General features: G+C 44.4%; 1 long non-coding RNA gene across 2 annotated transcripts; it reads right to left on the bottom strand.

The window, feature by feature from the left end:
• Nucleotides 1-4,689: 4,689 nt before the first annotated feature.
• LOC128075212 (uncharacterized) lies at nucleotides 4,690-11,262 on the bottom strand. 2 transcript variants are annotated; one of them, XR_008203696.1, is made up of 4 exons: nucleotides 11,032-11,262; nucleotides 9,625-9,719; nucleotides 9,189-9,300; nucleotides 4,690-5,339 (listed from the first exon to the last, which is right to left on the bottom strand). It is a non-coding gene; the product is annotated as an uncharacterized LOC128075212 (long non-coding RNA). The 2 variants fall into 2 exon arrangements; XR_008203695.1 differs by lacking the exon at nucleotides 4,690-5,339 and adding an exon at nucleotides 8,140-8,518 and having other exon boundaries at nucleotides 11,032-11,259.
• Nucleotides 11,263-11,925: the final 663 nt, after the last annotated feature.

Raw genomic sequence — 11,925 nt, 5'->3', positions numbered from 1 at the left:
TAAACTGCCAACTCCTTCTGCTGATCTCCAGATCACTGCCTAAAATAGTGGATGTGTGTGTAAAAGATGAGTTTGGGGCTCTGCAGCTGCCTGACACCACCCTGGTCCCTGTCAGTGCGGTGACTGCACCAGAAGGCTGCAAAATGGCATTTTCTGAGATCTGTTTTGATTGAAGATGTATTTAATACCTGGTCACTGCACTTATGCAGGCCTCCAAAGCAACTAGGCCTACTCACAGACTTCAAGCATCCAAAGCAGGATAACTAGGTGACCTTTCAGAGCCCCTTCCAACTCTAACGATTCTACAACAAATAGGAAAGCAGAGAGATCATTGGCCAAGACCTGCCCTCATCGCTGTGGATCTGAGTGGAAACCTGTGGGCAAACAAAGACAATAACAGAGCCTTTTCCTGGGATGCAAGTGCTATAGAACAGAACAACAAAATAAGAACTGACTCACCCCTTCCAATGACCAGCAACAGCTCAAAAGGAGCACAGCCACAAAGAGATGCCACTCCCCCAGCTTTTAGTCCTTAAATGAGTGAGAGGAGGGGTGGATCTAAGCTCCAGCCATATCAATCACTCAGATGCATTGCTTGCACCTGAGCTCCCTGGGTTAGCCACAGTTGGTGCTCAGCCATTGATTTGGACCCTGACCTGGCAATTCCACTGCAGAGCCATGCAGCTGCCACGTACAGCCCTCCTGACACAAAAGGGGCATTGGACCAACGTGCAAACTGTATGCTGTTTTCCTATTAGTCCTTACACCACAAAACAACACAAACATCCTCTGGATGCTCAAAATGTGGTAACGGTTGGATATTAGGAAGAATTTCTTCTCAGTAAGAGCGGTGATGCATTAGCACAGGCTGCCCAGGGAGGAGGTGGGATGTGTTAAAGGAAAGAGTAGACATGGCACTGAGGGTCTTGGCCTAGTGGGCAGTATTGGTGGTAGGAAGGAGGTTGGACGTTAGAGGTCTTTTCCAACCATTGGAAGACTATTAATGGTCATTTCCAACCATTAACTCCAACATAGAATTAATGATTCTATGATCCTAAGATTCTGAGATTATGGAAATTATTTCGCAGGAGAGCAGTGCTGCTGGGAGAAAAATACAGACTCATTAATGACATCCAGCCAAAGGATTATCAAAGGCAATGAACCCAGGGCACTTATTTAGGAAACTGTTCAAGGAGACTCTAACATTTGAATTCGTGGTTTCCTTCCTGCGTAATACAAGAGAGCACAGGAAAGCAGCCCTTGAATTCGCAGGTCATAACCCTATCTACTGAACAGCTTGAGTAGGATCAATTTAAAATGAGTCTCGGTGCTCTTCTGCTTTTCCCAAGAGCACAGAAAAATTAATCCACCACTGAAGTTTCTCACTGTCTCAAACTGGAAAATACAAGTTTGTGCCAATAATTATTTTGACAGCCATCACATGTGCCTGTTGTGAAGGATTGGCACAGACAGTTTCCAATACGACGTGAATGGCTAATTAGAATGCATTACACAGCCAGTCCCTACAGTTCTCTGTTCTGTAAGAAAATCTGCATTTCTGAAGAGAGCCTTATATTTGATACACAGGGACAATGTTGCGTATAGATTTCCATTGTGCCACACCATACCCATTTGTACCAAAGCATTTTCTTCCATAGCTCACCAAATATAGCAGCTTTCTTCAGCATGGGAACAAGACTCAGAAGAGGCTTTGTCCTAGTTCTCCTTAGAGACAAGCAGGTACAAAAATACCAAGCAATAGTAGCAGGAGCGTTAGAGGTTACCTAAGGAATTTCGTACAATGCTACTTTGACAGAGTTGTCTCAAATATTACCTGCTGTCAGTGTGATATCTAGAGGGTAAGTAAATCTGTTTCTCACACAGACTTGCCAAAACTGGACTCAGAATGAGTTAGAAGCTTTTGAATAGTGCTCTGATTTCTAAGTCACGTAAGCATTTGCAATTTTACCCAGAATCAGGTTGCACATGCAGACTGGTTTCAAGCAGCACGAACATATTCAAATTCTTCTGTGCTGGAGGTATTAATCCACATAAGGATATTCAATTACTATCAGAGCAAACTGTTCGACTGCACCAGAATCAGATAAAAATATGCAAAGCAGGTGGCTTGAGGCTCATTTATACCGAAATTCCTTCGGCTGTTTGAAGAGACTTTGTAATGTCAGCATACTCCCACCTGAGTACATTCTTTATTGTGAGCAGAGTAAAGTGGCCTTCTTGTACGTGAATGCTGGATCTGAATATGTTCACTTCAAGGATACAGGGTTCTTGTTTCAAGATAAAAATGAACGAATAGGTAAAATAACCTAATTATTTCCTTTCTTTCAAGGACTCATGGAACTTATACAGTGAGAATCTGTGAAAAATAGATGGAAACCTGGATTCTACTTTCTAATTTTCTCCTGCTCATCTTTTATCCTTTCTTTCTTGTTCTTCCTCAACTCCATATTATCATTCCTGCTGTCTTTATCAGCATTATTGCTTTTGTTGGCCTCCAGTTCAGAGGCCTCCACCCCAGCACCATTTTATTTCTCCAGATGCAGAGCAGGGTTTTAGGACAGAATCTCATCCTTTGGGAGTCCACAGAGATGCATGGAAAAAAAAAAATAGAAAAGAAAAAAAAGCAGATAAGAACAGTAAGTCTATAAATCTCCACGTCTATAAATCTTAAAATGGATTACTGATTACAGTGACTCTTTAATGGAAAGAGTGACAGCTCATATAGACAAAAGGCAGTGTAATTCATGGAGGCTATTAAATTTGAGAGGCCTTTTCATTCTCATTTGTCTTTTGATGTTATGTGTCGATTTCTGGGAGATTATTCTCTGGAGAGGATGAGCCCTACTCATCAGAGCCTGAAAAGTGCCTGTGTTTATTTGTCTGCTATTTGCCATGGTAGGCAGTATGTTTGCCCCTCCTCCACCAGGGTGGACTACCCACAGTGCTAGTGAAGGCTATGAAAAGGCACCCATCTGTCCTGCCCTGCTTGTCATTTGTGAGATCATGCTGGTTGCACCCACTGGCTTTGGGGTTAAAAGGGGCCAAAACCCCATCACAGGGCAGCAGGACAGATGCAGCCAATTTCTCCATGTCTGTGATCATCTGGAGTGTGCTGTGCCCAGACTCTTCTCCTAGCACGGCACAAACATCATAGGAAAGGAATCACCCTTATGGCATGGGCGGTGCTTTGTTCGAGGGGCTCCTCTGCCAGTGGGTTTGCAATGGAACCAAGGTCTTGGATAATGGTCATGGATGGACCATTCTGTGATCAAGGAACTGGTGGTGAGATGGTACCTAGAGAGTAGTGCTCAATGGCTCAGTGTTCAGATGGAGATCAGCGATGAGTGGAGTCCTTTGGGAGTCGTTACTGGGACAAATACTCTTTAACATCTTCGTCAGTGACATCAACAGTGGGATTGAGCACACTCACAGCAAGTTTGTGGGTGACACCAAGCTGTGTGTTGTGGTCAAGGGACAGAATGCCACCCAGAGATCTAGACAGGCCTCTGAGAGTGGCCTTTCAGTACCTAAAGGGGCTGTAAGAAAGAGAAGGCCAGACTCTTTAGCGGGGTCTGTTGTGATAGGACAAGAGAAATGGTTTCAAACTAAAAGAGGGGAGATTGAGATTGGGTGTAAGGAAAAGCTTTTGGTGATAAAGGTGGTGAAGCACTGGAAAAAACTGCCCAAGGAAGTTGTGGATGCCCCATCTCTGGATGGGGTCCTGGGCAGCCTGATCTAGTGATTGGCAACTCTGTCCATGATAGGGGTTATCTCTAAGATCCCTTCCAATCTAAGCCATTCTATGATCCTGTGATTCTATGAGACTTTGAGCTGCTACTGACCAGCAAAAAGAGTCTGTTTTTTAAATGCTCATACATCAGAGTAAGAGTGCAGAATAGCAAGTGGGCACTGGGGGAGTTCACATCCCAAAGCACTCCCTTTGCCAAGGTTGCGTTCCTTCATTTTGATCACAGATTACAGAGCTACAGTGCAATGGTTTCCCATGGGAAACCAGAGGCCAGTGGAGTTTCATCAGGAAACAAGTTACTGCTGGGGCTGGGAGCAGCATGGTTTCACTCCACAGCACAGGAGGATTTACTGTAGCACAAACCCTTCATGCAGGTGATTGACTGCTCCTGCTACCTGCAACAGCCCAGAATCTGCTGCCTTTGTGTCCTTACTGTTAGTCCAATTGTTCATTCACGGACCAAGACACTCCCAGCGCATCCAATTCCAGCCTGGGTAAGTGGCTGCGATCCTCATCAAAAATCAATTGACTGAAGTCATACCACATCTCCAGTTGCTGAGGACAGGCAAACCCACATTGCTCATGAGAAGACCAGTGGTGCAGAACATCACTTAGTGCTTGCAGCTGCTTTATGGCAACAGAAGTGGAAGAGAAGATGCAGAGACATGAGGAGCAGGATCCTGTGGTACTTGGGAGTCCTGAACATGTGGATGGGAAGTAACTTTGAGAGGGGGTCTGTTCCTTGACCATGTGTTGAAAATGTCCATTCAGTTTTGGAGGAAAGCATTGTCTGTTTACTTATTTATGCAGCTAAAAAGACTAAGGACATTGCTGTCAACTGCCAGGGCTCTGAATCCATACTCTGTCACTGTAATCAGGTGCTCTAGTGCTCTAAATTACTAGCTAGCTGCACTTAGCCCTGGTTGACCATTGCAGCAACCCCTCAGAAACAAAGACACGCACTTTTCCAGGTGCGTATGCAGCCCATGTTAGTTTTGGGGACCTAAAATTGCTGCCTTTCCCTCTAAAGAGAGGGAGGATTGCTCTCAGGCTCCTCACTGCTGCCTAGAACCTTTGTCGCAATGCCCCATTGCATCTGGCAGCCTCACTGTTGTTTTGGGGATGAGTCACAGGAGACCGAGCTATCTGGCCCCAAAGGCTCAGTTTCGGCGCTGAGTCACTGCAAAGACATTCTGGGCAGCTCAGGGCTGTGTTTGTGTTACGCCTCCTGTTTTACAAAGGACTTCTGCTTATTTTTGCTCACCTAAAAGGTTGTGCATCCACGTGTATTTCTTAACTGGTGTTCCTCCAGCACGTCTGGCTGAGGATGGTGTGGCCGCTTTGTGGTTCTCACTATGGAACATGAGGCCTTCGTTGTGGTGCATCACCCTCATCCTCATCGTGGCTGCCTCCAGCCTGGCTCTGACTCCAAGGCAGATTCCACTTCTTTCTTTTTTTTCCCTTCAAATAAAACCAATATTGCTATTTGTATGTATTATTTATGCGATGGAAAACATTGAGAGGAAGAAGTGGGAAAAATTATCTTGTTCCTTCTAGAATCCGCAAGCAGCTGAAAGACAAAGAATATAGAATTAACAAAAGAAAAAAAAAAATAACAACAAAACCAACCTCAGCTAATTTTGGAAAGTTTCATCTTCACAAGATCCACTCATTTCACAGCTAATTCTTTGTAAACCGTTATCCCTTTTGTTCCAAGTTTGGTATAGTTTTACGTCAAGCCAAGTTCAATGAAAGAAAAAAAGGGAGAGAGGGTTTGAATTATTCCCCATCTCCTCATCCCACAAGAAAAACTTGGGTTTGAAGATCACATTTTAATATGCAAGAATCCAGCCAAGGACGCCCTTGCTAATCTTTCAAAATGCAGCGCTGTGCTCCTTCAAAGTATTGAAAGCTGCTTGGATTGTGATAGAATGCATAACCCTGTATTAAACTTCTAATGGCTAACGAGACAGAATTTGGTTATGAAGGCTGAAATATAGAAAATATAAATCAGTAGTGCGCAACGAACACTCATCCTCTGTTATTTTCATTAAATCAGTTTTAAACTAACTTTACCATTTGTCTTTCATGATATTTTCATTACTTTCCCATCCGTTGAGGACAAGCTGGAACAGTTTTATAGTTCATTTCTCTAATCTTCACTGTGGGTTATTCAAGCAACAGAGTGTGATGTTTTACCTCCAGTCCAAGCCAGAGTTTTGGACTGAGCTACCCTGTTGTGCCTTACTGGTAGGTAGGTGGAAGGACAGAATATGCACCTCGAAAACCAGATAACTCCTATTCAGCATCATTCACTGGAGCAAATCATGAGGATAATAGAAGCGGCTTTTGTTGTTCCTATTTCCCACTAGACAGTTACACAGACACTAGCTTGGTGTGGTCTCTGTTCTCCTGTATGAGCACTCTGGATGTCCCTCAGGATCCTGCCCCACTCTAACAAAGGGAAGGCTGAAGCCCTGTGCATCCCCTGGAATTTCAGTGGCTAAAGGCTTCTTACTCATTTGTGCTTTCTCTTAAATGGAGTCTGTCTTGTGTGAATAAACCAGCAAGGGTTGGATCAGTGGTATCAGTGGGATTTCTGACTTTGGCTAAACATAAAGCTTTAATTTTGTTAATGCACACCTACAGAACCCCTCACAACCACAGCCAGAAAACATCTGAAGGACAATAACAGGGTTTATGTGAATCAGCTGTACAGTTATTTGTGGGGATTACACTGTAGCTGTGCTGGAAATAATGGTAATTCTCCAGTAATTCACATCAACAGTGTGATGCTGTTCCCCAGCCACTCTACTCGTGCTCTGCCACAGCCCAGGAGTGGAGCAGGCAGGACACAGTGCTGAAGCAATCAGTGAGCTCCTGAGGGCTTCACACTGTAGCAATGGGAACATCACCAAGGTAGACAAGGCCTGTGCTGCTCTGCAATCTGTTTGACCAGGAATAAATCATTGTTTTTTCAATCTCGGCAGCCTGTTTCGCATAATTCCTTGAGAGATAAAAATTAAATATCACTGCATTAGAAGCTGTATGTCCTAAGTAGGGAACAAACTCATAACCATGTAGCCATCACATTAAACAAACGAGCTGCTCATTAAAAATAGATGCAAAAGATTCAATTAGATCCGATGCTGTATTAGGAGTCTTGAGGACATGCTGGCTTTCTTTCCATTGGTTTTAGGCAATAATGAAACAGCTTTTAGTAGTGACCCAAGAGGAATACGTTTCTTTTTTAAATACTTATTTCCTTCCTAATCTTGAAACTACTGTTAAGCACCTTTTCCATTAAGCAAAGAGGGGAAAAAAAACCAAACCATTTCAGCTGGGTTTGGAGGCATAGAAGAGTAAGGGAACCCAATCTTTCTTCTGTGCATCACATAACTCAGAGCAACGTAATAGAGAATCAGATCTCTGTAAAGATTATTGAAGACACAGAATTTCTTTCAGCCATTATCTCTCTCCTCTGTGTGCACAGAGCACTGGAGGAGCCCCAGTACTGTGACAGGAGCACTGCCTTTACTGTGCCCTGTAAGCCAGGCACCATCTGAACTCAGATGGCTGTGGCTTTGCTTTAAGCTTTGCAACTGATCCTCCTCTCACAGCTGGTTCTGCTGAGAACCCCTCTGTGGCTCTGCCTCTCACGTTTTGGAAGCAAGTTTTGCCATGAGCCGAGGCTAGATGCTTGTTCTCCTTCCTCCTGAAGTGCTGCCCAGGAGACAGGGCTGTAAATTACAGCTCCCTCTGAATCCATCACCCGCAAATGCAAGGGAATCCTTGCAAACACTGACACAAAATCAGCTTTGCTTTTCCCCTGAATCTCACCTAGCTTGCAATACAGACACCATCTGCATTTCGTTATGCATGGGCAGACTATCCAGATGCAAATGAACTGTGCTACACCATAAAACGTTTTCATTCCTGTCTTTGACCTTTTCCTACCTCGTAGCTCCAGTTTTTACTAAGACTAATGCAGAAAAATATTTAACTATCTGATTTAACAGTGGCTTTGTTCAACGGTGCTCCACTCCATTTGAGATTGTCCTGCTCCCTCCCCATGGTCTGCATAACCACAAGTTAACTGAGTACAGTGAGGAAAGACGAATCAAAACCGATCAAACAGCCTGATGTAGCGTCTGCCGTGGATGGCAAAACAGATCAGATTGATTGGGCATTTGTCTCTGGAACAGAGGGTGGTTTTGATGTATGTGCATAATTTGGAAGAGAATTTGCTTCTCCTTAGAACTGCTGCATTTGATGCTGCATAATTAAGAATTCCATCACCAGTCTGAAAAGCACCCTTTGGTTTACACTGGGGCTCAGCTACATGGAGAACTCACACTCTGGACACAATGTGTTTTGGAACCTTAAGAATCGCTGCTGCCCTGCGGCTGGGAGCTCACCATTATATCATATATCATTATAGTGGCCAATTTCTTGACAGCACCTTGCAGACCAGTGTATTCTAGCAAAAGGCATGAAAAGTCATCCAACTAACATCCAACTAAAAGGAATACAAAAAAGGGAATATTTGAGGTATCTTTTCCACCACATTTCAGCTCTTGCTGCTGTGTCCAGCTGATAGCTGTCTCTTTCTTGCCAGGTGTAGCACAGAGTGGGGATTAGCTTTGCAACGCCGCTCTCACTGATCAGGAGACAGCAGTGAGAACAGGGGCTCATCTGTCCAGTCCAGTGCTCCCTGTGTTTTTCTCATTCTCATGGAGACACCAAATCCTTCAGGAGAGGAATAGATGTCAGTTTTGCCTGTAGCACATACAACCCTGTCTTCAGGAAGAGAACTGCAGGCTGGGAAGCAGAGGATCAGCAGCCACTGCTGAAACTTGCAGGACATATCTTTTGCTCATGTACTTTTCCTTAGCCAGTTCATTTCCACCCCTAAATGAGTCATAGTTCATAGAAGATCATAGAATGGCCTGGGTTGGAAAGGACCACAATGATCATCCAGTTTCAACCCCCTGCTACATGCAGGGTCGCCAACCACCAGACCAGGCTGCCCAGAGCCACATCCAGCCTGGCCTTGAATGCCTCCAGGGATGGAGCATCCACAGCCTCCTTGGGCAAGGATATGTGAGAGAGAGCTGGGAAATCAAGAGAAACTATTGCATTTCAATGATCTTGTATCTCGGGCTAATTTAAACAAAAATTTTAACCTGGTCTCCTAAATTCCAAGTAAGTTCCTTATGTGCTATTTTACTGACCTCTCCAGGAATGCTTTGCCTTGGAGAGAATTTGTCTGTACATTTCTTCTGATAAGAGGAAAGCTGTAACCACCATCACTGAGCCAGCTAGTACCTCCCTTCGCATGACTCTGTTTTGTAAGCTCTTAACTGGAGAAAATAATATGCAAAAGGTTTTTTGCCCCCCCCCCCCCCCCCCCACTTACAATGCCTTCCATTCCTCATTGGCTGAATTTATTTCATCCATAAAACAAGAGTCTCAAAGGATCCCAGCCGTCTGTGCATGGGGTGGGTTGATTTGTATTCTGCCACTGTTTTCTGGAAGATAACAAATACAGGAGAACATAAATCCTGATTATATTTTTTCCCCCCCTTTCTTTATCTGCCCTCCCGTTCTCTGTTGTGCCACAACTGCTAATGGCATCCTGTTTTAGTGGTGGTTGTAATGAGATAAGGCTGTGAATAGTCTTTTTGCACCTGTTGCACCCATACAGATGCTGTCTGCAGGCTTCGCTCCTCCCCTCCTGCTCCTGAGCCGAATTAATTTACCTCACAATTACAGACCTGTAGTCACAAATCCATTGGGTCAGGGAGATATGTAGAGCAGTGATGTAGTCCACTCACCCCTCTGTATACACTCACACTGTTATTGCTCCCTTGTCTCCCTTCTTCCTGCTTTCGAAAAAGGACAAATGCTCCGTTCTTTGACTTCGGTTCCAGATCATTCACTACAGTCACTGTGTGTAACCAAGTTTAATTATTTATAAAGGTGAGACTTTCTGTACTTGTAATAAATTTCTCTACTCATAAAAAGCCAGGGATTCATAATACCCAATCCTAAATTATTTATCAGCCAGAAAGACTGCAGGATCCACAATGCCAGGGTGTTCCCAAGCACCTCAGCTTCCCAGAAGGGTTATCTCCACTGGGTTGGGAAGGGATTTGACCTTGCTTTTTCTTCTCCCTTGAGCTTTCTTGACAGAGGAATGCAGTGGCATCATTCAAGCACAGATGAGTCTTTGACAATTACACACTAAGAAAGTACGGAGGCATTGAAACTCAGGAGCTGGATATCTGACCCTCACCAATCAAACAGAAAGAGCAGAAGTGCCCATCAGAGGCACAGCAGGGCTGCAAAGGGCAGTACGTTCTACACCCACTCACATATGGCCCCAAAGCAGACTTTATTGGTGCAGTCACCTCAGCACATCTGTCCCCACCTCAGCTGTGGTAACAGTGACACAGAGCAGAGCTTTTGCCCATGCTAAACCTGTGCCTTCATTCCCTGGACAAAATGGCAAAATACAATTTTCCACCTGCACCAGAAAGGCAGAATGGGAAGAAAAAAAACAAGAAAAAAATTCCATTTGTTAGGTGAGCCTGAAAGCACGTTCATAACTACTGCTCACCAACAGAAGCATTTTGGGGAAAAAGTTCTCCAGAGCAAAGCAGGCATCAGCACAGATGATACAATGCGGAAAAATCAAGGGCAGGAAGTTTTTCCCAGATCTGTACTTTTATAAGGAACAGAGATTGTTTGGTTTGTTTTCAAGATGAAAGAACTAAGAAAAAGAAGAACATGCAGCTCCTTCCATCATGGAATACATACAGTGGCAGAATGCTGCATGCCTTGTGTCAAAGGATCCGTAGCATTGATTTCTTGAAACGAGAAATAAGTTTAGGGTGGAGTGCTTGGGAAAAGATAAATCAATAGAATTTGAAGTGACTGAATATAACTATCAACTGTAATGGCAGCAGTCAAAAAGCCTTATCCAGTTCCGTAACATTTTGTTGTCCGTACCTTTATTTTCATTAGAACTGTCATAGATGCAACTCTGATCTTACTTTACCAATCTGTCTGAAATTAGACTAAAATTAGCGCAGCTCAAAAACACCCATTTTCATTCCTCAGGATGCTTGGAGGCAAAAAGCAAAAAACAAAGAAAACCAAAAACCCACACACAAAAAAACCCCCCACAAAGTAGAAGTGCTTGCAATGCAAATTAGGATTCTAAAACCCAACCAACTAGGAAAAATATTTTCATATACCTACAGAGGTTCCAGAAGCAGCCCTACCTTCCAGCACCCAAAACATCTCCCAGGCCACCAACTACAAGACCAGAACATAGAAACCCAGCCCTTTCTGAAACTCATTTTATTGTTTTTCCCTCCTCATCCCCACATGAATTGAATTATCTGTAATCAAGAAGCACTCAGCCCACATGTGTCTGAGGGCTGCAGCTGCTTGGGGCAGATTCTCCCCATCCCTCTGACTCATGGTTTGGGACTTTCACCTCAGCCTTGCCTATCATCACCACCATCACTAGTACCATAGTGGGGCTTGCGTGCTCCTCTCTGCCTCCCAGTTAGTAAGAGCCTGTTTGGATGGTATTTGCTACCTGGTTGGCCCCAAATACTTTTTTGCTGTTGGCAACCAAGCGTGGTTTCTGGCTGACCTTCTGGAGGCTGCAGGCTCTTTGTTTAGATACTGCCTTGCACACCTACAGCCTGCGATGGTTGGAGAGCTGGGGTGTTGATATCACTGTTTTGCACTCTTACCCAAACCTTATTATTTTTCTCTGTTCCCCTGCCTGTCTGTCCACGCTGACCCGCTATGAGCTGTGTTATCCTGGGGGAGAGTTGTTTTCTAGCAGAACGTAGGAGGGAGAGAGGCCTCAGTCTTTTGTGTCTCCTGGGAGTCACTCCCAGCAGTGAGAGCCAGTGACATCTGCAAAGCTGCCATAGTCCTACTCCATCTTTGCATTACTCACCCAAAGAGCCAGTACCTGAGGCTCCCTGAATCCCAGGGCATGTATATTGAAACACCAGAAGCTGTTGGCCAGCAGAAGGTGGCTAAAGCCTTTTGGCCACCACAAGTCATTGTGTTCAGCATCCGGGCCATACCCGTGGCCAAGACTCATATGCATAGACAGCAGTCTCAGA

Source organism: Tympanuchus pallidicinctus, unplaced genomic scaffold (genome assembly GCF_026119805.1).
Source record: "Tympanuchus pallidicinctus isolate F22 unplaced genomic scaffold, pur_lepc_1.0 scaffold12, whole genome shotgun sequence".
NCBI classification, from domain to species: Eukaryota; Metazoa; Chordata; class Aves; order Galliformes; family Phasianidae; genus Tympanuchus; species Tympanuchus pallidicinctus.
The sequence above is the reverse complement of the archived record's forward strand: the minus strand, read 5'-3'. Positions and strand labels throughout refer to the sequence as shown.